The sequence below is a fragment of the Furipterus horrens genome, unplaced genomic scaffold (genome assembly GCF_987537825.1).
Source record: "Furipterus horrens unplaced genomic scaffold, mFurHor1.1.pri manual_scaffold_9, whole genome shotgun sequence".
Classification (NCBI taxonomy): Eukaryota; Metazoa; Chordata; class Mammalia; order Chiroptera; family Furipteridae; genus Furipterus; species Furipterus horrens.
In genome coordinates this window covers 58,203,506-58,225,475 of record NW_028327179.1, presented here as the reverse complement: position 1 = coordinate 58,225,475, position 21,970 = coordinate 58,203,506, and positions in this window count along the sequence as shown.

Sequence of the window (21,970 nt, the reverse complement as noted above, 5' to 3'; positions counted from 1 at the left end):
ATCCCTAATAATACAGCCCCTGATGGATCTATCACTAAGGCCCTGCAGGGACTAACTACCTTAGCAAATGAGTTAGTGGAAAACTCAGGTATTGACAATCCCATAACAGGATGGTTAGAAAATTGGTTTGGGAGCTGGAAAGGAATGATCTCATCAGCTCTGGTATCCCTCATAGTGGTAGCAGGTGTCCTCACAGCTTTAGGCTGTTGTATCATTCCATGCGTCAGAAGTTTAGTTCAAAGACTAATTGAGACTGCACTAACTAAACAGATGCCAGCAACTTTTCATAATCTCTTCCTGAAGACCAAAGGGAATCCTAACCATGAGGAAGAAAGTCGAGAAATCCTCCTTAAATTTGAAGGGATAAATAGAATGGTTTGAGTAGTCAATTTTCCAAAAGAGAAGGGGGGGGGATTGTTAGAAACAAGGACATAGTGACTCCCAAACCAGTAAAAAGTCATTAGTAACAAAGGGCAAATGTAATTAAAGGGTCTTAAGGGCAAATGTAATTAGAGGATCTCTGAGAAGGGTGTTGACAGCACTGGCATATCTACAAACCACAGAAGGGGCATTTAGATAACCGTTTTAGATTGTAACTCCAGAGTAACCAGTCATGGAGAAACAGGGAAGAAGGGGAGGGGAGGGGGAGCTAATAGTGTTAGGGCAGGGAAGCTAATCACTCTCACTTTAGGGCAAGGAACATAATCACTTTAGGGTGGAGAACATAATCGCTTTAGGGTGGCAATTTCAGGGTGAGGAAGCTAAGACTATAAAACCAGTTTCCTTTGTCTACTTGGCAAGCACATTCTCCTGGCTGTGAGGGTGTGCCCGGCTCTGCAGACTCGTGAATAAAGGCCTCGCTTTACTGCTCAAGTCCTGTGTCCCAGTTTTTATTGTGAGCGTTTCTCACAGCCCCACTTCAAGAGGGCTGAATGAAGGAGTTGGAACTTCAAGAGACACAATAAGTTCACACTTTCACAGGTAGGAAGGGAAATGGTGGATGGAGAATCTTATATTTGAACCCATTATCTTTAATTTCAAATCGTACCATGCCACTTTTAAAGTGCCTAGTAAGAGTTCACTTCATTTGAGGAGTTCATAATATAGTTGGAAACACAAGGAGTATGCTCATGGGAGAGGATCTAAAGTGCAAGTTGATGGCTAAAGATGTACAGAACATCTACCATGAACCAGTGCTCAAGGCCATTCTTTGGAATCAAGAACTCTCAGGTGGCTAATGGGACCAGAAGTTAGGCTGAGCAGGCTTAAATACATTTCGCAAGGGTCTCGCAATTATATCTTAATTGCAATTCATTTTGATCCCATATGTTATGCCTCCCTAGTGCTTCATGCTTCCACTTAGAATAAAGACCTCCAAAAAATATAATCAGGAAACAGTGGATGTCAGTGTGCTTGGGAAGTGCTATTGAGATGGAAGAAAGGGAAAGGACACTGCAGGCTGAATTAATTAGGAAAGGTAGAATTCTCTGAGCCAAAGTAGAGGTGGAAGTGATGTAGCAGGTGTGGGGCAGCCTATAAATCAACTCTGACGGCAATGGCATAACTATGTTTTCCATAGCTGAGAAAGCATCTCAGCTTTGCATGCGTGCACGTTTGTGTTAATAGGTGCACCACTCTGGCATCCCTGATTACACAGCTCTCTGGTGGCTTCCATGACAAAGGAGAGGTGGGCAGGTGAGTGAGTTCTGCTTATGGAATTCTAGGCTCTCTTGCTCTTCTGTTTGTGTTCACCATTTAGAGTTCACATCTCTGCAACTCCTCACAAAATAATGGTTAAGATGAAACATTTCAGACCAAAAAATGTGATTCAAATAAATCAATTACTTTTTCAGAGGACATGTATGACATTACTTAAGAATGAGCAAGGAGTTTCTCAAGAAATATCTTTTCTCCTTTGCTAGCCCTAAAAGTATTCTCACTATATAGTTTGGGGAGAATAACCAATAATTCTTTCATTTTAGAATGTTTAAGGAGAGATTCTTGAATTGTTGCAGTTATGTCTTGAATATCTACTTTCTCTTTTAAAATGATTTCAAGGCTGGTTTGGGACAAGTTATCTGAATATAAACAAAGTGTATGCCCTGTCTGTAAACATTATTAGTCAACTGAGAATTTTGGCATCCAGTTGTCTTAGAGCAAACGAAGTCAGAGGGGATCTTGTCATCATTTTGGGTTATCATTTACTCTTCAAAATTGATCACATTTGGAGACCCAATAGAATCTACTTCCAGTGCATGTACAAATACCACATCTTCATTGTATGTGTTTGAAAGCACCTCTTCTACAATACAGGTTGGGGCAAAAGTAGATTTATAGTTGTTCATATGGAAAATAATGCAATAATTAATAAATAATAGTACAACAATAAATGCTGTGTTTTGCATACTCACAATCTTAAACCTACTTTTGCCCCAGCCTATATGTCTGCAAAAAAGAATACTAGGAGTTCTGAGGACATGATTTAAAAATCTCCCTAAATATTTGTGGTTTAGAAAAGTCATGTACTTTGTAGGAGCACCTAGAATTCTGAAGTTGGTGGATGACAGTCCAACAAAACCTAAGTTTACAGATTCCTTATTCAGTGTTCCAGGCCCTAGAGTTTACTGTGATGAGACTGGAAAGGTATATGGGAGAATGATGTTCTAAGTAGAAATAAAAGAGAACTTTCAGCAACTGAACCCTAATATTTAAGATCCTTGTATGAAAGTGGAAATGTTTTGATGTAATCAATTATAATGCTAACTTTTTCCATGTTTATTTACTTCGGGAAATACTTTAGAGATTGAGGTCTTAATTTCAGTTGAAACTGTTCTTTCACATCTAGAAGGAGCTGGATTTTGAAAGTTCTCTTTCCATTTGTTCAGAAATCTTTATTTTATGATAGCTCTACTAATATCTGCAACCATGCAAAATAATAAACATGATTATTATGTTACTAGAACATATTGGTGTTTAATGTTATTTTCTTCCCATTTGCAAACAATGGTGAGAAAACCTCATATATCTTTGTTTAGTCATATAGTTTATTGATTTAGTTTTCTTTTTAATCCTCATCCAAGGAATTTTTTTTTCCATTTCTTTTAGAGATAGAGGAAGGTAGATAGAGAAACATTAATGCAAAAAAGAAGCATCGATTGGTGGCCTCTCATACACACTCAGACCGGGGATCAAACTCACAACCTAGGTGTGTACCCTGACTGGGAATTAAACCTGTAACTTTCTGTTACAAGACAGTGCTCCAACCAACTGAGTCACACCATCCTATTTATTTAGTTTTACAATAATTCACAATTTTTTTAAAGAGTGAAGATTTATGCTATTGTAATTGTATCCTGGTACAATTCAGGTGACTAAGGGGCTCAGGCTGCTTTAGCAAATGAACTATCTGAATTAGATGTCCTATGTGGGACCCCAGGCTGGTGTGTCATCCATTGGGTGTTGGTATCTGTTTCTTCTCTAAGTTCCTGTTGTGTCTCTGAACATCAAATGTAGCCAACATGAACTCTAGTCTGGGGGTTGAGCTGCTAAGCTGGAATAACAAGGAGCTCTTTGGGCCATCTGGAGCACCAGCACCTACACATCAATTTTGAAGTTTCTTTTTTTAAATGTGGGTTTCAAGACAATCTCCTGTGAACCCAATTTACTCCTGAATAAGAAGATTCTAATGAAGTCACTCACCATAGATAATGAGGTTTGTAGTTAAACTAGTCCTTTCCTGCAGGGACTCTTTCTGCTGCCTCGTTATGGGCTGTACAACTACTGTCTTTGTCTTTGGATTATGCAGGATAAGGTGCTCAGAGATGGAGTTTCACATTGATGATTCCTCTCTCAATGAAATGAGTACAAACAACTGATGTCATGGTCCCTCTTCTGCTCCACACATTCAGCATGTTTGACATTGTTTGCAGTCATAGTGTGGAACAGGAATATATCAGCAAATGTCTGTTTGTGCTGAGATGGTCTGTGTCTTGGTGGGGAGGGCAGGGGCAAAAAGCTTCAGTAGAGATGCTGAAGAAGCAGTCCTTTAGGGTGTCTTTCTGGGTTTTGACTTCCTTTAATTTCCCTCTCCCATTCCCAAAAGCTAACTAGGAATATGTGCTGTCTTGCCAAACAGACTGGAAAGTTCAGTTGTTTGAAAACAACCCTTTTCCTTGTGTTGGTTTTTGCATTGATGAGCTTACTGAGAAAATTAAGGGAAGAGAGAGAGGAACAAAAAGCATAGAAAAGAAGGAAGCCTGGTTTTTGGCACTGAAACTCCAAGGCTGGCAAGGTTTGCTGTGTCTGAGTTAGAACAATCTGCCTTCAAGGAACCATTCAAGCTCAGGCTTGGTGATGAGTTTGGACAGAAGAACAGAAAGATGTCCCTGAACATTTGCTCCTTGGCCCTTTTCATCACTCTGGAGATGGAGAAACATTTCTAATCATGACTGGTGTCCTCAAAATTAGACTTAATTTGATTTAAAGGAAATTCAGCAAGTGATAGTTACATATATTAGGGTTATGGAATGAAATTCGCCTTGCAGCAGATCTAACTGTACCAGTTGGGGAAGGCCCCCAAACTTGATGACATTAGCACAAATGAAGAGCTGGAACTTGCCTCTTGCAAAAGTTTTTAGTTGAAGAAACCTAACAGATACGAGTGAGAGGAATGTTGTTACAGAATGGGGGTGTCCAAAAACCCCCAGAGCTTGTGGCTGGGGTATGGGGAAAAGGAAGCAGCTTTTAGGATGCCTTTGCATGCCTGGGGCTAGTGGCTGCTAACTTTGTTGTGCAAATGGCTTTGATGCTTCCAGGGCCCAGGAAGATGGGAGGGGTCTTGAACCATGGGATGGCATTGAAAGAGCTTACAGAGCCTGCGTGAGTTTCTGTGAATGGTCAGAACTGATTACCACACCTACTGCATCAGAGGCCGCAGTCAAGGATTTAAAAAGCAGCTGTAGACATTTTAGCAGCACTCTCCATGAGGCTTTAAGAAGGACTCTCTCCATGCTGCTTTAAGAAGGGAGTTTTCCATGTGATTTTGAGAAGGGAGTTCTCCATGCGGATTATAGGAGCTGAGTTCTCCATGCAGCTTGGTGAAGAAGTTCTCCATGCGGTTTTGAGAGGGAAACACCATGTGGCTTTGAGAAGGCAGTTTACAAGGAGGCTGAGAATCCACGTGGTTCTGCATTGAAAGCTGGCGGGCACCACAACACAGAAAGACCTCCCCAATCAGAATTGAATGATTGGCAGCTACCGGTAAAGCTGAACTGTGTCTAGGAAGTAGGGAAACTATATCTCTAACTTTTCTAAAACTAGCCTGGTTTGGTAGGGGGAGGCTGAACTATGTGTTTGTGGGTGTTTTAAAGAACATAAGACTTAATGGCAGAAATCCGCAAATAATCTAAATCTATATAACTGTTAAATAAACAGTTCATTTTCTTTTTGCTAAACTCTGGTATTGAGAGTTATAATTCTGGCAGCGGGCAATTGGGGCCCTAACTAAATAGCCTGTGGGTGCTAGGTTTCAATCAGAGCAGCCCAGGGGTTCTGTTACAACGTTATTTATATATGACAAAGACATTACATTGACATTAATATTGCAGGTCATTGCTTTTGGGGGAAAATTCTTATTTTATTTTAAGATTTTTAGTAGGGTTTATTCTGAGGCTTAGAAAACTCAGGAGGGTCAGACCTTCCAGACAAATGCACTTGCCTTGACAGAGCTTTTTTGCAATAGCTTTCCAATAGTGGCCTGGAGACTACTCACACTGTACTTTGAACTTCAAAAAAAATTTTTTTTAAATCTTGCTTTGAGAATGGACCATGTTTGGGGCACTAATTCATAAGCTACTACACCCACTTTTTCTTTCTAGAGAGTAAGGAGAATGAATGGGTCAATCAGCTGACATATTTCCATCCAATTTCAAGTATAAAATGTGTTCATTTTCTGACTAATGGCATGTCATTTTACAGAAGCCTTTGGTAGTGAATTAATCCTAGAATCAAAACAGATTTTCCGGGGAGCAATCTTCCATCAAGTATTGATTTTTTTACACTCATGGAGTCTGTACTCCCTAATTTAAGCTGACAATGATTCTGCACAATGGCCTGGGAGCACCTTGGCAGCTCGCTGAAGGAACTTTTTACTGTCTTTTCTTTCTGCAAAGTATAAGGGAAAAAACTCATACCAACTAGCCCAGGCAGTCACTGGGGTGTATTTATGACTTGATACTTCACATCTGGAAATTTAGAGTGGGCAGAAAGCTGCCTTCTAACTCTTACAGCAGTGCTGGGAGAGAGAACTTCCCTTTGCTGAGACTTCAAAGGAACATCGTTTCAAAACTGCCAATATTAAACAAATATGTAATGCATTGTTTAGGCATAGCCAATGTTCTCAAATGATGCCATCTTGCTGTTACCACAAAACATGAGAAAACAAACAGACATTTTCCAAAGGGAGGCTTTTGTCTATGATTTTTATAAACCTTGCTGCCTTTCCCCACTTTGTTTTCTCAAAGGTGCTTTCATATTCTATATATTTTGGCCCCTATCTGATTCTTGTGGACTCAGCAAAGATTCTTGAGCAGTGCTAGATTTCAAAAGTGGCCTTAAAAAGTTAACTATAACATATCCCCCTACTTTAAGGAGCTTAGAGTTCAGAAAGTGTGGACAAAACAAGCTCATCCCAGTGGACTATTGGTAAAGATGGAGGCATAGGTAAACACAGCTTGCTTCCTTACACAACCACATAAAAATTACAACTAAATTACAACAACTACAGGAGAACCATTATTCAGAACCACCAGAAATTGAGCTGAATGGAGTTCTACATTATGGAATTAAAGAAGAAACCACACTTAGACTGGCCAGAGGGGTGGAGATAGGGAATGGGCTGGTTGCACACCCAGATGTGGTGGATAAAAATTGGGAGGGATATCACAGGAGCAAGGGGTCCCAGCCCCACACCAGGCCCCCCAGCCAGGGTTCCAGCACCAGGGAAAGAAGTCCCCATAACTTCTAGCTGTAAAAACCAGTGTGGACTGAAGCTGTGGAACACAGAAACTTCTGGAGTCCCAGGCAGTTCCTCTTACAGAGCTCATTCACAGACTTATTTGGACTTACTCACTCTGAGCTCCAGTGCTGGAGCAGCAACTTGAAAGGTACCAGAAGCATACAGGGAGGAACTGAGTGACTGGCATCAGTGTGAGAGCTGGGGGGCAGGTTTCACTCAGACAGAAGTGCTGGCAGAGGCCATTGTTCTTTTTCTTAGCCCTTTCCTCACAGAGCTGGCAAGCAGATGCCATACCTAAGACTCCATCAACCTGGATCACATTGTTTGCCTCACACTGGTGATTCCCTGAGGCTCCACCCCACTGAACTTTCAGGCACAGCCAAGCTTATCCCTGTGGGTTTTCCATATGAATGGCTTGTCTTGACTCATGCTTCATATTTTCCTAAATTTTCACAAGCAAGCAACATCTGGCCTCAGTATGCCCTTTTCCTTATGCTAAGTAGCCCCCAAGCCTGGCACTTGCAGAAGCTGTCCTTGTTTCACAGCTTTCCCTCTCTTGGGCACCTCCAAGCCCAACATAAGTAGCATCCATCTGCAGAATAATGTATAACTTATGCCAAGTGGCACCACACAGAAAACAGCTGATGACTGACCTTGGCATGCAACTACAGGGAGGCCCCAGAGCCAGCATACCCAGTGGACAACTACAGACCATCTTGGGATACCACCACCCAATGACCTACATAAGTGACACACTCAAGGGGTGGACTCGGATGGCACAAGAGCCCTGCTGAGATGAGTTCTGCTCTGTGAAGTGGGCCTCTACACAGCTGATCCTCCATGCTGGTCAGAGGTTGATTGGTGGTCAGTGGTCACAGCCAGTCTTTGCAGCTTATAGGACAGGGTAAATCCCTCTCACTGATGTGCCAACAGAAATCAAGGCTCAACTACAAGAGGAGAGTGCACACAGCCCACATGTTGGGAATACCTTGAATACCCTGTTTGGGTGTTAGGGGAGGCTGTACCACTGGACCCTACAGGACACTCATCACATTAGGCCACTCTTCAAAGCCAGGGAGATGTAGCAGCTCTACTTAATACATAGAAATTCAAACACAGGGAGGCTGCCAAAATGAGGAGACAAAAAAACATGTCACAAATGAAAGAACAGAACAAAACTCCAGAAATAGGACTAAACAAAATGGAGACAAGCAATCTACTAGATGAAGAGTTCAAAACACTGGTTATAAGGATGCTCAATGAATTTAGGCAAAAGGTAGGTGAACTCAGAGTAACATAAACATCATTAAAAAGGACATAGAAAACATAAAAAAGAACCATCAGAAATGAAGGATATACTAACTGAAATGAGGAGCATTTTACATGGAGCAACAGTAGAGTGGATTAAGCCAAGAATCAAATCAGTGATTTGAAATATAAGGAAGCAAAAACACCCAATCAATAGAGCAGGAAGGAAAAATATCCCCCCAAATGAGGCTAGTATAAGGAACTTCTGGGACAACTTCAAGTGTACTAACATTCACATCATGGGGCTGCTGGAAGGAGAAGAGAAAGAGCAAGAAATTAGAAAACTATGTGAAAAAATAATGAAAGAAAACTTTCTTAACTTGGTGAAGAAATAGACATACAAGTCCAGGAAGTGAAGAGAGTCCCAAGGAAGATGAACCCAAAGAGGCCCACACCAAGACATATCATAATTAAAATGCCAAATGTTAAAGACAAAGAGATATTATTAAACGCAGCCAGAGAAAATCATTTAGTTACTTACAAAGAAGCTCCCATAAGACTGTCAGCTGATTTCTCAATAGCAACTTGGCAGGCTAGAAGTATTCAAAGTGATGAAAAGCAAGGACCTACAACCAAGATTACTCTACCCAGCAAAGCTATAATTTAGAATCGAAGGACAGATAAAGAACTTCCCAGACAAGAAAAAACTAAAGAAGTTCATCACCACCAAGCCAGTATTATATGGAACGTTAAAGGGTCTTCTTTAGAAATATAAAAAATGTGATCAATAAAATGACAATAAATACATATATATCAAAAATTGAATTTAAAAAACAAAATAAATGAACAAGCAGAACAGAAACAATTATATATACAAGAATGTTTTCATGGTTTCTAGATGGAAGTGGGGTAGGGGAGGTCAACAAAAAAGGTGAAGAGATTAAGAAGTACAAATTGGTTGTTACAGAATAGTCAAGGGGATGTAAAGTACAGCATAGGAAATGTAGTAGCCAAGTAATACATATGCATGACCCATAGATGTGGAAAATGGTGTGGGGCTTGCCTAGGGAGTGTGGGCATCTGGGTGAAGGAGGGTAAAGGGAGAAAACTTACAACTATAATAGCATAAACAATAAAATATAATTTAAATTAAAACAAAACAAAACAAGCATATTCCATCTCTGGCAGAGAATGTAAACTGGAAGACATGAACATGGGCCAGTGTGGTTTTGGGAGTTTGTAGCCAAAATGACACCTCACCTATTTGGAGGAGATTGCAGAAAACTTTGTGAAGAAAAAACATTTTAGTTGGGCTGTGAAAGATGGTGTGCTACAGACTGTTAATAAATGCTTACTGAATGTGTATGTGCTTTATTACATTTCTTAGCTTTCCTTGCAAGTGAGTTGACACAATGTGACCAGTACTGATCAATGTACTATAAGTGGAAGAGATGTATAATCACTTAGGTGGAGGCAATTATCCCTTCCGCATGTGCTTTCATACCCTAGCCATAGTGACTGGAGGAGAACCTTGCTTTTCAAAGCAAGGACTTGTGTGAGTTAAATCCAGACTTTTGTGTTATAAAACCACCAAGAAATCCAGGTTTACTTGATATCCCACCATAGGTTAGCTGAACTAACAAATGGGTAGAATTATTTAATGAGAACTGATGTTAATAATTAAGAAGATTCACTTAAAAACAAAAATTCTGATAGACCCAAGAGCTCTGAACACATAACAAATAGATTCTTAAGCAGCTAATAGAAACCAGTGGCAGGTTTTAAGTGAAGTTCAATTATACTTATTGACATATTATTTGGGAAGAAGGCACATACATTTATTATATATGGAAAATAGAATCAATCAATAAATAATGTATTAAGCAGTCTTACAAAATCCCTAAGTCATAGGTATCCTGACAGATTAGCATGGTTTGGAAGTCACATCCTCTGTATTCAATGTCTTGAACTTAAAGAATAATAATATTATTATTAGTGAATCAATTGAACAGGCATCTGGAGAGACAGGAGAAGTAGAGGTAAAATATTGGCCCTTGCAGAACTTACAGTCTTGCTGGAGAAGCAAGATTCCAAGCACTGTATGGAGTGATGAAAAAAGGCAGTAAAGAGTGATGAGCAAGGAAAGTATCAGGTCAGAGAAAGCTTTCTGGAAGCTAAGAGTGGGGTCCTGGTGGAAGTGAGAATTAGATTGCTAGAGAGAGGTGAACTGGAGGTATGAGTGAAGGAATGAATGGAATAGCCTAAGTTGCTTGTGGATAGAGAGGGAAAGAAACATTGATGTGTGAAACATCGATTGGTTGCCTCTCACTTACCCTCAATGAGGGATCTGGCCTGCAGCCTGGGCATATGCCATGACTGAGAATTGAACAAGAAACCTTTCTGTTTGCAAGATGATGTGTCCACTGAGACACATCAGCCAGGGCCAATCACACATTTTAAACAAACAAAAAAGATGGTCTTACCAACACATTGTGTTGCTTCCTGGTACTAGAACCCTCACAAGCATTAGTTTATTAATATGTAAAATAAGAATTAAATTACATGACATAACTTATGCAGTGCATTTGGTAAAGTATTGGCATATAGTAGATTCTTAATAATTGATAACATTACCAATCTACTGTTTTCATCCTTAAGTCAGAATACATTTGTGATCATAAGAAAACTTTTGGTTGCTGATAAGAGAAAATTGACTTTGTCTTAAACTATTTCAGTTATATTTATTTGCCCTGTTGGAAATCAAAAGTTACAAACTGTTGAGAACAAAGCCATTACTAATATGTATGACTAAAAAATTCACTTTTTTCTTTTTTCTTTTCTTCTACCATCAAAGAAGTTGTTTCCAAGTGTTTCACAAATCAGAAATGAATATACCAACTGATGTTTAATAATTTCTGAAATTATAAATTTTTAAAAATGGGGAAAATACATCAATTAATATTTTGGAAATTCTCAAAGACTCCATCTTCCTGTCTCTTTGCCTTCAGGATGGGAGAACGTCTAGCTCTTTCACCTCTGTTTTGTTCTTTAATTGGGGGGGGAATCTACAATTATTATGCCTAATTTTTTTAAAATTTCAGTTTAGTAAAAAAATGTTCAATTAAGAAAAATAGATATAATATCATTTGAACAATCGAAGAGCATATAATTAGTTTTGAGGAAGTTAAACTATAGGTTGTAGTAAGTGGTGATATAAAACCCCTTGTATTTGAAACAGTTATTAAAATAGCATAGTTCAACAGCTTTCCACATATGTTTTGTGGAAGAGCTCTTTTTTTTCTCTTACCTACAAATTAAAGAAAACATCTGCTCAGTTAAAAAAGTGCCATCTTTTATCTTCCTTAAAAATGTTAAATCAAAGTGGATCAGTCCATTAGTGAAGTGCTTTAACGACTCCACTAATGGTCACAAAATGCTTGTCATATGCATGTGCCTTAGAGGGAAACAGCACTTTTCATAACTGTAAATTTCAAAATTTATCCCTTTAAAAAACATCAGTGATTCTACTGTAATAAAAAAATTTAAATTTGAGTGAAACCACTATTCTTATTCTCAAATGATGATAATTTTTAAAAATTAATTAATTAATTAATTATTTTGGGGGGGGAGGACCCCCGCTCTGTAACAATTCCTCTCTTTCAGATTTAAGACCCTTTATAGTCTTATAAAGGACAATGGGTGAAGGTCTTGTGCTCCACTAGCTGCTTCAACTTGGACATGGTCATTGTCCTACATACCCTTGGGTCCAGAAATCTCTAATAAGTGTTGGGGTGTGGAGGGGAGGATGTCATTCCCACACGGGGAAGGATCTTGCAGACTCCAGGTCATTTGGCTGTCCCCAGGCAATGACATGCTTGGTTTAACAGGCTGGCATACTTGTTATACTCTGGGGGCAACAGATTTGGCAACAGGGTTAAAAGGCATCATTGAATCCATAACCCCTAGATTACAAAAGGCAGGGATTAATTTTTTAATGTCTCACATTAGGAGAAAAAAATCCTTCTTTGGAGGAAGGTGTGCAAGGCACATCACACCTGTCCCAAACCCTTTTGCCCATTATACTTAGTTTGGGCTGAGGAGAATATTTTAGGTTTCCCCCCACTCAGACCTCTGAGCCCTTTCTGTCCAAGTCATTAGGATAGAAAAGAGAAACCAGTTTTAAAGTGAAGCCCACAGACCACCCCATGATTCACCAATGCAGCCACTTAGTTCAGCCAAACCATTGAGTCTCAGGAGGCAGCGATGCAGACAGGATTAAATGAGGCCTATATGTACTGACTCACTCAGGTAATGAGATCATAGGCTTATGCCCTAGAAAACAGAACACACATGTTAATTTATGCAACACAACCCATAAATTAGACTCAAAATCTGCAAGACTGTCTTATTGGAAAGACATCCAGTTGCAAGGCATTTGACATTCTTCTTGCCTGTAAATTAAGCATCTTTGATGATGTCACAGACCAATTTGAACTTTCAAATGAAAACAAACTTTAAACAAAAATAAACTTTAAAGACATTTAGCTGTGCTATTTTATAGTCTACCACTGAGCATTTTGATTTTCCTTAAGTCGTGATTTTTCTCCTTAAGATTACCTCCCTGTCATTAAAGGGACTGAATTAAGTCCAGTTTAAATTTATCCTGTTCATTTGCATAAACACAACAAGAGCAGCAAATGATCATGTATTATCCTTATGTCTACTTTGTTGGAACTTACACAAGGAACCTTTAGGGTGACTTTCAGTCTGCCCTTAAGGGCACAGGAGCTGAGCCACATACCTGTCATTCAGCTTTGCCTGAAAACACCTGTTTTTCCAAGTCCTTCAGGTTTTCCATTGTGCCTTAAGGTCCCTTCTAGCCATCTTTCAGGAAAGCAACCATAATAACTTCCCTGGAAAGATTGCCATGAACCACACAACCAATCAAGGTACCAGGCCTTTTAGCTTTTGGGCTTTTATTTTCTTGAAAAGTCAATCCCAGTTCCTCAGGTCTTTTTGGTAACAACCAGAGCCAAAGCATACCTCCTTTAGGCATGACATTCAAGTCAAAGTCTTGGTCAACAAAACCTCTATTAGCAACTTGTCTTATTAGTATTATGCAAAGAGACTTATGTCATTATTTACTGCTTCAGAATGCCAAATTTTGGAGGGATCAGGTAGGGAGAAAAATATACAGTGTGAAGGAAAATCGTTGTCCTTCTAATATCCACTAAAATTGCATTTCCATACTTTACATTTTCTTTTGTTCACTTTCCTACATATGAGGTTTTTTTTTTTTGTGGGGGTGTTGCTAGATAATTTATTAATTTATTTTGCTTTCATTTTATTTTCCCTCTACACATTTTGTTTGTTTTTCTATTATAGTTGTCCCACTTTTTTCCCTATTGCTTCCTGGCACCATGCCCACCCCTTTTTCTACAGACAGTCCCCACCCGGTTGTCTTTTCCACGGGTCATTTATACATGTTCTTTGACTAGATCCTTCCCCTTCTAACCTCCCTATCTTTCTTCCCCCTCTCCCCTTGCCACTGTTAGTCTACTCCTTGTTTACATACCTCTGGTTCAATTTGGCTAATTTGTTTGTGTTGTTCATTAGTCTCCTGTAATAGGTGATAGCATCTGGTATTTTTCTTTCATTGCCTGGCTTATTTCACTGAGCATAATTCTCTTTAGTTCTATTTATGCTATTGCAAATGGTAGAGAAGTTTCATCTTTATGCTACATAGTACTCCTTTGTGTAAATGTACCACAGTTTTTTGATCCACTCATCTACAGATGGGTACTTAGGTTGTTTCCAGCACTTGGCTACTGTAAATAGTGCTGCTATAAACATAGGGGTGTATAGGTCCCTTTGAATTGGTGTTTCAGGATTCTTTGGATATAATCCTAGCAATGGAATTGTTGCTTCAAAAGGCAGTATCATTTTTAATTTTTTGAGGAATTCCAAACTGTTTTTCATAGTGGATGCACTGTCTTCATTCCCATCACCGGTGCACTAGGGATCCTTTTTCTCCGTATCCTCACCAGCACAAGTTGTTTGTTGATTTGTTGATGATGGCCATTCTGACTGGTGTGAGGTGGTATTTCACTGTGGCTTTTATTTGCATCTCTCTGATGGCTAGTGATGTGGGGCTTTCTTTCATATGTCTGTGGACCCTCTGTCCTCTTTGGAGAAGTGTTTGTTTAGGTCCTTTGTCCATTTTTAAATTGGACTGACTATCTTCTTAGTGTTGAGTTGTATAAGTTCTTTATATATTTTGGAGATCAATCCCTTGTCTGAGGTATCATTGGCAAATATATTTTTCCATATGGTTTGTTTCCTTTTTATCTTGCTGATGTTTTCTTTTGTTGAGCAGAAACTGTTTAGTTTGATGTAGTCCCATTTGTTAGTTCTTTCCTTTATTTACCTTGCTTAGGAGATATATCAGTGAAAATGTTGCTACATGAGATATCTGAAATTTTCCTGCCTATGTTTTCCTCTAGAACTTTTATGGTGCCATGGCTTACATTTAAGTCTTTGATCCATCTTGAGTTTATTCTGGTGTATGGTGTAAATTGGTGGTTTAGTTTCTCTTTTTTCCATGTCCCTATTCAATTCTCCCAACACCATTCATTGAAAACCTTTTTTCAATCCATTTTATGTTCCTTCCCCTTTTGTCAAATATTAGTTGACCATATGAACCTGGGTTTATTCCTGGGCTTTCTATTCTGGTCCATTGGTCTATATGTCTGTTCTTATGCCAGTACCAGACTGTTTTGATTACCATGGCCTTATAGTATAGTTTGATATGAGGTATTGTGATTCTTCCTACTGTGTTCTTCTTCCTCAAGATTGCTGAGGCTATTCGGGGTCTTTTTTTGGTTTTATATGAAGTTTTGAAGTATTTATTCTAGGTTTTGAAATGTGTCATTGGTATTGTAATATGGATTCCATAGAATCTATAAATTGCTTTGGGTAGTATGGACATTTTAATGATGTTGATTCTTCCCATCCATGAACATGGAATATGTTTCCATTTATTTGTATCTTCCTTAATTTATTTCTTCAGTGTTATGTAGTTTTGTGGGTAAAGGTCTCTTACCTCCTTGGTTAAGTTTATTCCTAGGTACTTTATTTTTCTTGTTGCTATGGTAAATGGGATTTTTCTTTTAGTTTCTCTGAGATTTTATTGTTGGTGTACAGAATAGCCTTTGATTTCTGAATATTGACGTTGTATCCAGTTATTTTTCCGAATTCACTTATTAGGGCGAGTAGTTTTTTGGTAAAGTCTATAGGGTTTTCTATGTACACTATCATGTCATCTGTAAATAATGACAGTTTTATTTCCTTTTTTCCAATTTGGATGCCTTTTATTTCTCTTTCTTGTCTGATTGCTGTGGCTAGATCTTCCAAGACTATGTTGAATAGGAGTAGAGAGAGTGGGCATTCTTGTCTTGTTCCTGACCTCAAGGGGAATGCTTTCAGTTTTTGCCCATTGAGTGTAATTTTGGCTTCAAGTTTCTTATATATGGCCTTTATTGTTTTGAGGTATGCTCCCTCTATTCCCATTTTGCTGAATGTTTTCATCATAAATGGATGTTGTATTTCATCAAATGCTTTTTCAGCATCTATTGATATGATCATGTGGTTTTTATCTTTTTTTTTGTTTATGTGGTGTACTATGTTTATTGATTTGCAAATATTAAACCATCCTTTCATTCCTGGGGTGAATCCCACCTGATCGTGAAGTATGGTCTTTCTTATGTGTTGTTGGGTCCAGTTTGCCAATATTTTGTTGAGGATTTTAGCATCTATGTTCATCAACGATATTGGCCTGTAGTTTTCTTTCTTTTTTGTGTCTTGATCTGGTTTTGGAATTAGGGTAATACTGGCTACATAGAAAGAGTTTGGGAGTCTCCCTCTTCCTGGAGTTTTTGGAATAGTCTGAGAAGGATTGGAGTTATTTCTTTCCTAGATGTTTTTATAAAATGCCCATGTCAAGCCATCCAGTTCAGGGCTTCTGTGTGCTGGAGTTTTTTGATTACTGCTTCTATTTCACTAGTTGTTATTGGTCTATTCAGGCTTTCTGCTTCCTCTTGATTCAGTTTTGGAAGATTATGTTTCCATAAATTTATCCATTTCATCTAGTTTTTCACATTTATTGTGATACAGTTGTTCATAATAATTTCTTAGAATCCTTTGTATTTCTGTGGGGTGGGTTGTGATTTCTCCTCTTTCATTTCTGATTTTGTTTATTTGGGTCCTCTCTCTTTTTTTCTTGATGAGCCTGTTTAAAGGCTTGTCGATTTTGTTTATCTTTTCAAAGAACCAGCTCCTACATTTGTTGATCTTTTGAATTTTTTGTTTGGTCTCTATGTCATTTAATTCTGCTCTGATCTCGATGATTTCCTTTCTTCTACTCGCTCTGGTCTTTGCTTGTTGTTCTTCCTCTAGTTCTTGTAGCTGTAGGGTTAGATTTTTTTGTTAAGAGATTTTTCTCTCCTTTTTAGGTAGGCCTGTATTGCTATGAACATTCCTCTTAAGATTGCTTTCGCTGTATTCCATAGGTCTTGTGTTTTGTGTGTTCATTATCATTTGTTTACAGAAACTTTTTGATTTCTTCCTTGATGTCATTGTTAACCCATTCATTATTTAATAACACGTTATTCATTCTCCATGAGTTTGAATGTTTTTGAGGTTTTTCCTTGAGGTTGATTTCTAGTTTCAAGGCATTGTGATCTGAGAAGATTCTTGATATAATTTCTTTTTTTTTTTAATTTGTTGAGGCTTGTTTTGTATCCTACCATGTGGTCTATCTTTGAAAATATTTCATATGCACTTGAAAAGAATGTGTATTTTGCTTCTTTGGGTGAAAAGTTCTATATATATCAACTAAGTCCATTTGATCTAGAGTATTGTTCAATGTCTTAATATTCTTGGTGTTTCTTTCCTTATAAGATCTGTCCATTGTTGAAAATGGGGCTTCAAAGTCCCCTACTATGAGTGTGTTGTTTTCTATATTCATCCTGAAGTCCTTCAAAAATTTCCTTATATATTTGGGTGCTCCTATTTTGGGTGTGTGTATGTTTATAAGGGTTATATCTTGATGGATTTTCCTGTTAAGTAGTTTATAATGTCCTTTTTTGTCTCTTTTTATGGCCTTTACTGTGAAATCTGTTTTGTTTGATGTAAGTATTGCTACCCCATATTTTTTTTATGTCCATTTCCTTGATATACTTTTTTCCATCCCTTCACTTTTAGTCTGTGTAAATATTTTGTTTTGAGGTGTGTCTCTTGTAGACAGCATTTATGTGGGTCGTGTTTTTGTATCCATTCCGCTACCCTATGTCTGTTAATGGAGCATTTAATCCATTTCTATTTAAGGTTATTATTGACAGGTATTTATTCATTTGTGCTTGTGTTCCTCTCCTTCTCCTTTTTTCTTTTTTCTTTTTTTTTTTAAAGCATTCCCTTTAGCATGTCTTGCAATGCTGGTTGGTGGAGATGTATTCTTTTAGCCTTCCTTTGTTTGAGAAATTCATTATTTCACCTTCCATTTTGAATGAGAGTCTTGCTGGGTAGAGTAGTCTTGGTTATAGGTCTTTGTTTTTCATTGCTTGAAATATGTTTTGCCATTTCCTTCTGGCTTGTAGTGTTTCTGTTGAGAAGTCAGTTGATAACCTTATCGGTGCTTCCTTGTATGTTATGTGCTGTTTTTCTCTTGCTGCTTTTAGGATTCTCTCTTTGTATTTTAATGTTGCCTTTTTAATTATTAGAACCCTTGGAGTGGACCTTTTTAGGTTCATCTTCATTGGGACCCTCTGTGCTTCCTGGATTTGCATCACTTTTTCTCTCACCTGGTTAGGAAAATTTTCTGTCATTGCTTTTTCAGTCAGGTTTTCTATCCCTTTTTCTTCCTTTTCTCCTTCTTGTATTCCTACGATCCTAATATTGTTTAGTTTCATGTTGTCCTGCAGTTCTCTTAAACTCTTTTCATTCTTTTTAAATATTTTTTTATTTTGTTGTATTGTCTGGGAATTTTTTTCTACATTGTCCTTCAGCACACTAATCTGATCTGCTTCTTTTAGCCTACTTTTGATTGATTCTACTGTGTTTTTCAATTCAGAAATTGTATTCTTCATTTCTTCCTGGTTTTCACTAATAGTTTCTATGTTCTTTATGCTGATGTAGTTCTCCATAAGTTCTTTGTAGCTTCCCTGCAATTCTTTGTAATTTCCTTGGCGTTGTTGGCAATTTCCCTGGAGTTTTTTGTAGTTTTCTTTGTGGATGTCAAGGTCATTGAGCTTTTTTATAACCATTTTTTAAAAAAATCCTGTGTCTGATAGTTGACTTATGTCTGTTCCATATATCTCTCTTTCTGGGGATTCCTCTTTTCCTTTCATTGGGAGGTTGTTTCTCTGTCTTCCCATGTTGAATTCTTCTTGTTTGGTTTTGTTTATTAGATTTGTCTGCTTTGATTTCCCACCTTTGTGATATGAGATTCTTTATAGGAGACCTGGGGAATTTAGTGGTGCATTCTCTTTGCTCTCCTGAGCCTGACCTTCTTGTGATGCCTGTTATGCCATTTGTTTAAGCTGTCTTGTTGTATTTCAGTTACTCTTTGATGGATCCTTCCCTCTGGCTAGTGGATTGAGAGTCACTCTCCCCACCTTGTCTTGAGTTCTTTTGTGGATGTGCTGTTAAAACATAAGCACAGAACCCAGGCAAGAAACCCACACCCTCCAAAATATCCCCCAACTACAATCCTACTATCAGCAGCAAATGAGCCAGTATTAATATAAATGTAGAGAGATTAAGACTCTTATAGGAGAAAAAGATAGGAGTTGTTTTAAATGAAAGAAAGGTGATTTTTGAGAGGGAAAATGATAGAATAATAATATTAGCAATTAGGGTCAAGGCTATGCAAGACAACAAGTAATATTTACACTTTATGTTTAAAAAGGAGGGGAAGTATGCAGAATGAAATGAGAAAGTGGAAGTGTATAGTATTAGGTTTATATAACAATTATATGCTATATGTTTAGTGTGAGAGGAAGGATAAACAAAACAGACAAAGAGACAAAACAAATAAAAATAAAAGCAGAAGGATATGAGGGATAGAAGGTAAGAAACAGGTTAAAGAAAGAGTTATAAAAATTATTTTTAAAAAAGCAAGAAAGAGAGAGAGAAAGAATATAAGGGGAAGGGAAGAAAAAAAGAAAGGAAGAGAAAGAAAGAAAGAAAGAGAGGGGGGAAAATTAAAATGAAAAACAAATAGAAAGAAAGAAAGAAATGAAAGGGAGAGAGAAAGAAAAGAAGGGGAAGAGAGTGTAGGGGCACCAAATAGTCCCTGTAAAAAGTTTCAATATGTAAGTACGTAAGGGCTTTAAATGTTCTTTGTAAGAAGTAGCAAGGACTTCCTAAAAGGCCTTGGAAAAAGGAATGTAAGAAGGAGTGTTATAGCAATTAGTGATTTACAAGCTAAAAGCACCTCAGCCTCTTATCATCTCCCATTTGCTTGCTTGTGTCTGGTTTATAACATTTGTGAAGGTTGTGCTTTGCAGAATGTCTAGCCCTTTGAAAATAAATTGCTTCACAGGGAGTTCATCCCTGGCTGAAAAGCTATGCTGCCGCCGAAGATAAACTTATAGCCTTGCGAATTTCTGTTTCTGTTACTGCCAAGACATTCCTGCAGTCCTTCCCAGCCCCCTCTTCCTAAGGCTGTTTCCCACCAAAGAAGAAACAAAGAGACTGCACCAGTATAAAAACCCAGTGTTTAGACTCCATTGTGGGTTGTAGCATGTTAGAGACCTGCTCAGGGTCTGCCCAACTCCTGGCCATTATTAAAAATCCTTTGCTTAACTTTATACACTGCTTCAGAGTGTTCAATCTCACCTATGTAGCCATAACAGGAGGAAAGAAAAAGAAAATGGAAAAAGAAAAAGAAACAAAGAGTTTTTACTCAGTTCAACTTTTAGGCACAGTCTCCTTTCTTTCTGGATCTGCTCCCAGTCAAAATTCCTTGAGTTTCAAATCTCTTCTGTTTGGTTGGTTGGCCTTGGGGAGATCCAGCTTGATTCTGGTGTTGCTAGTCCCTTACTCTTGAGCCTACCGCCGCTCTGCTGTGAGCCATGTTTAGTTGTCCCCTCCTACGGCCCCCTCAGCCCTCCTCAGGCTTGTCTAGCAATGCTTTTTTGCTGTTGGGCCAGCGTGCACATGCCATTAATCTCTGCTCTGCCTCCAGTCATGTCTCTATTCCCAAGCTACAGCATCCAGTCATGTCCCTGCCTATATACCTACGCATGCCACCTGCCAGCCTGGGGTCACCGTTGAGTCTGCAGATCTGCTCCAGAGGATCCATATGGATCTCTTTCCTTGCCTCAAAACTGCCCCTTTGTTCAGTAGGGCCCCGGTGCGATCACTCAAAGTGCAGGGGCATGCGCCACCTACTGGCCTAGGGGGTCCCCCCACCACGCCTTGAGTCCGCAGTTCCGCCACAGCTTTCATGTGTGGGCCCCTCTCCTTGCCTTAAAACTTCCCCTTTGTTTGGTAGGGCCCTGGCACAAGCTCTGTGTATGCCCAGAGTGCAGAGCTTTCAGTCCCGAGTTGCAGTCAAGGAGGTCCCCACCTAGACTCAGTTCATACAGTTTCTCCCAGTATGGGTTGTTCACTGTCCTCCCACACTTCTGACTCTTTCAGCCAAACCCTCTTGCTGACTCCCTGCGAGACTTCACTGGTCGGTGCACCCCTGGCAGGGGGAAGCCTCCAAGCAGCTCCTGGCTAATGAGCCGGTCAGCAGCTGCCCCCCTCAGGTGTGGTATGACAGATGTGCCAGTCCCGGAAGCCCAGCAACTCAGCCTGGTGTGCACAGCCAAACTTTCCTCCCTCCTTCATGCTGCTCCCATACTCCCTTCCCTGTTCATGCTGTCTGAAATCCGCACTCACTCACTCATTTCTCTCTGTGTTTGCACCCAAAGTCCTTCCATGGTGGGAGTGAGCAGATAACACTGCTACCTACTCCACTGCCATCTTCCCTCCTCTCATTTTATTTATGTGGAGTATTATGTTTATTGATTGTGAATATTAAACCATCCTTGCACCCCTGGGATGAATCTCACTTGATCGTGAAGTATGATCTTTCTAATGTGTTGCTGGATCTGCTTTGCCAATATTTTGTTGAGGACTTTAGCATCAATGTTTGTCAGTGATATTGGCCTGTAGTTTTCTTTCTTTGTTGTGTCTTGACCTGGTTTTGGCTTCATAGAAAGAGTTTTGGAGTCTTCCCTCTTTTTGTATTTTTTGGAATAGTTTGAGAAAGATAGGAGTTAGTTCTTTCCTAAATGTTTTGTAAGATTCACCTGTGAAGCCATCCGCTTCAGGGCTTTTGTGTGCTAGAGTTTTTTGATTACTGCTTCAATTTCACTAGTTGTTATTGGTCTGTTCAGGATTCCTGCTTCCTCTTGATTCAGTTTTGGAAGATTATATTATTCCATAAATTTATCCATTTCATCTAAGTTGTCACATTTCTTTTTTTTTTTTTGATTTAATGTGTTTTATTGATTAAAATATTACATTTGTGCCAATTTCCCTTCCCTCTGCTCCCCTCCACCCGGTGGCCCCCCTCCCTCCAGTTGTCCCCCCCTTTTAGATTATGTCCATTAGTTGTGCATACAGTTCCTCCCAACCTCTCTCCGTCTATTCCATTCC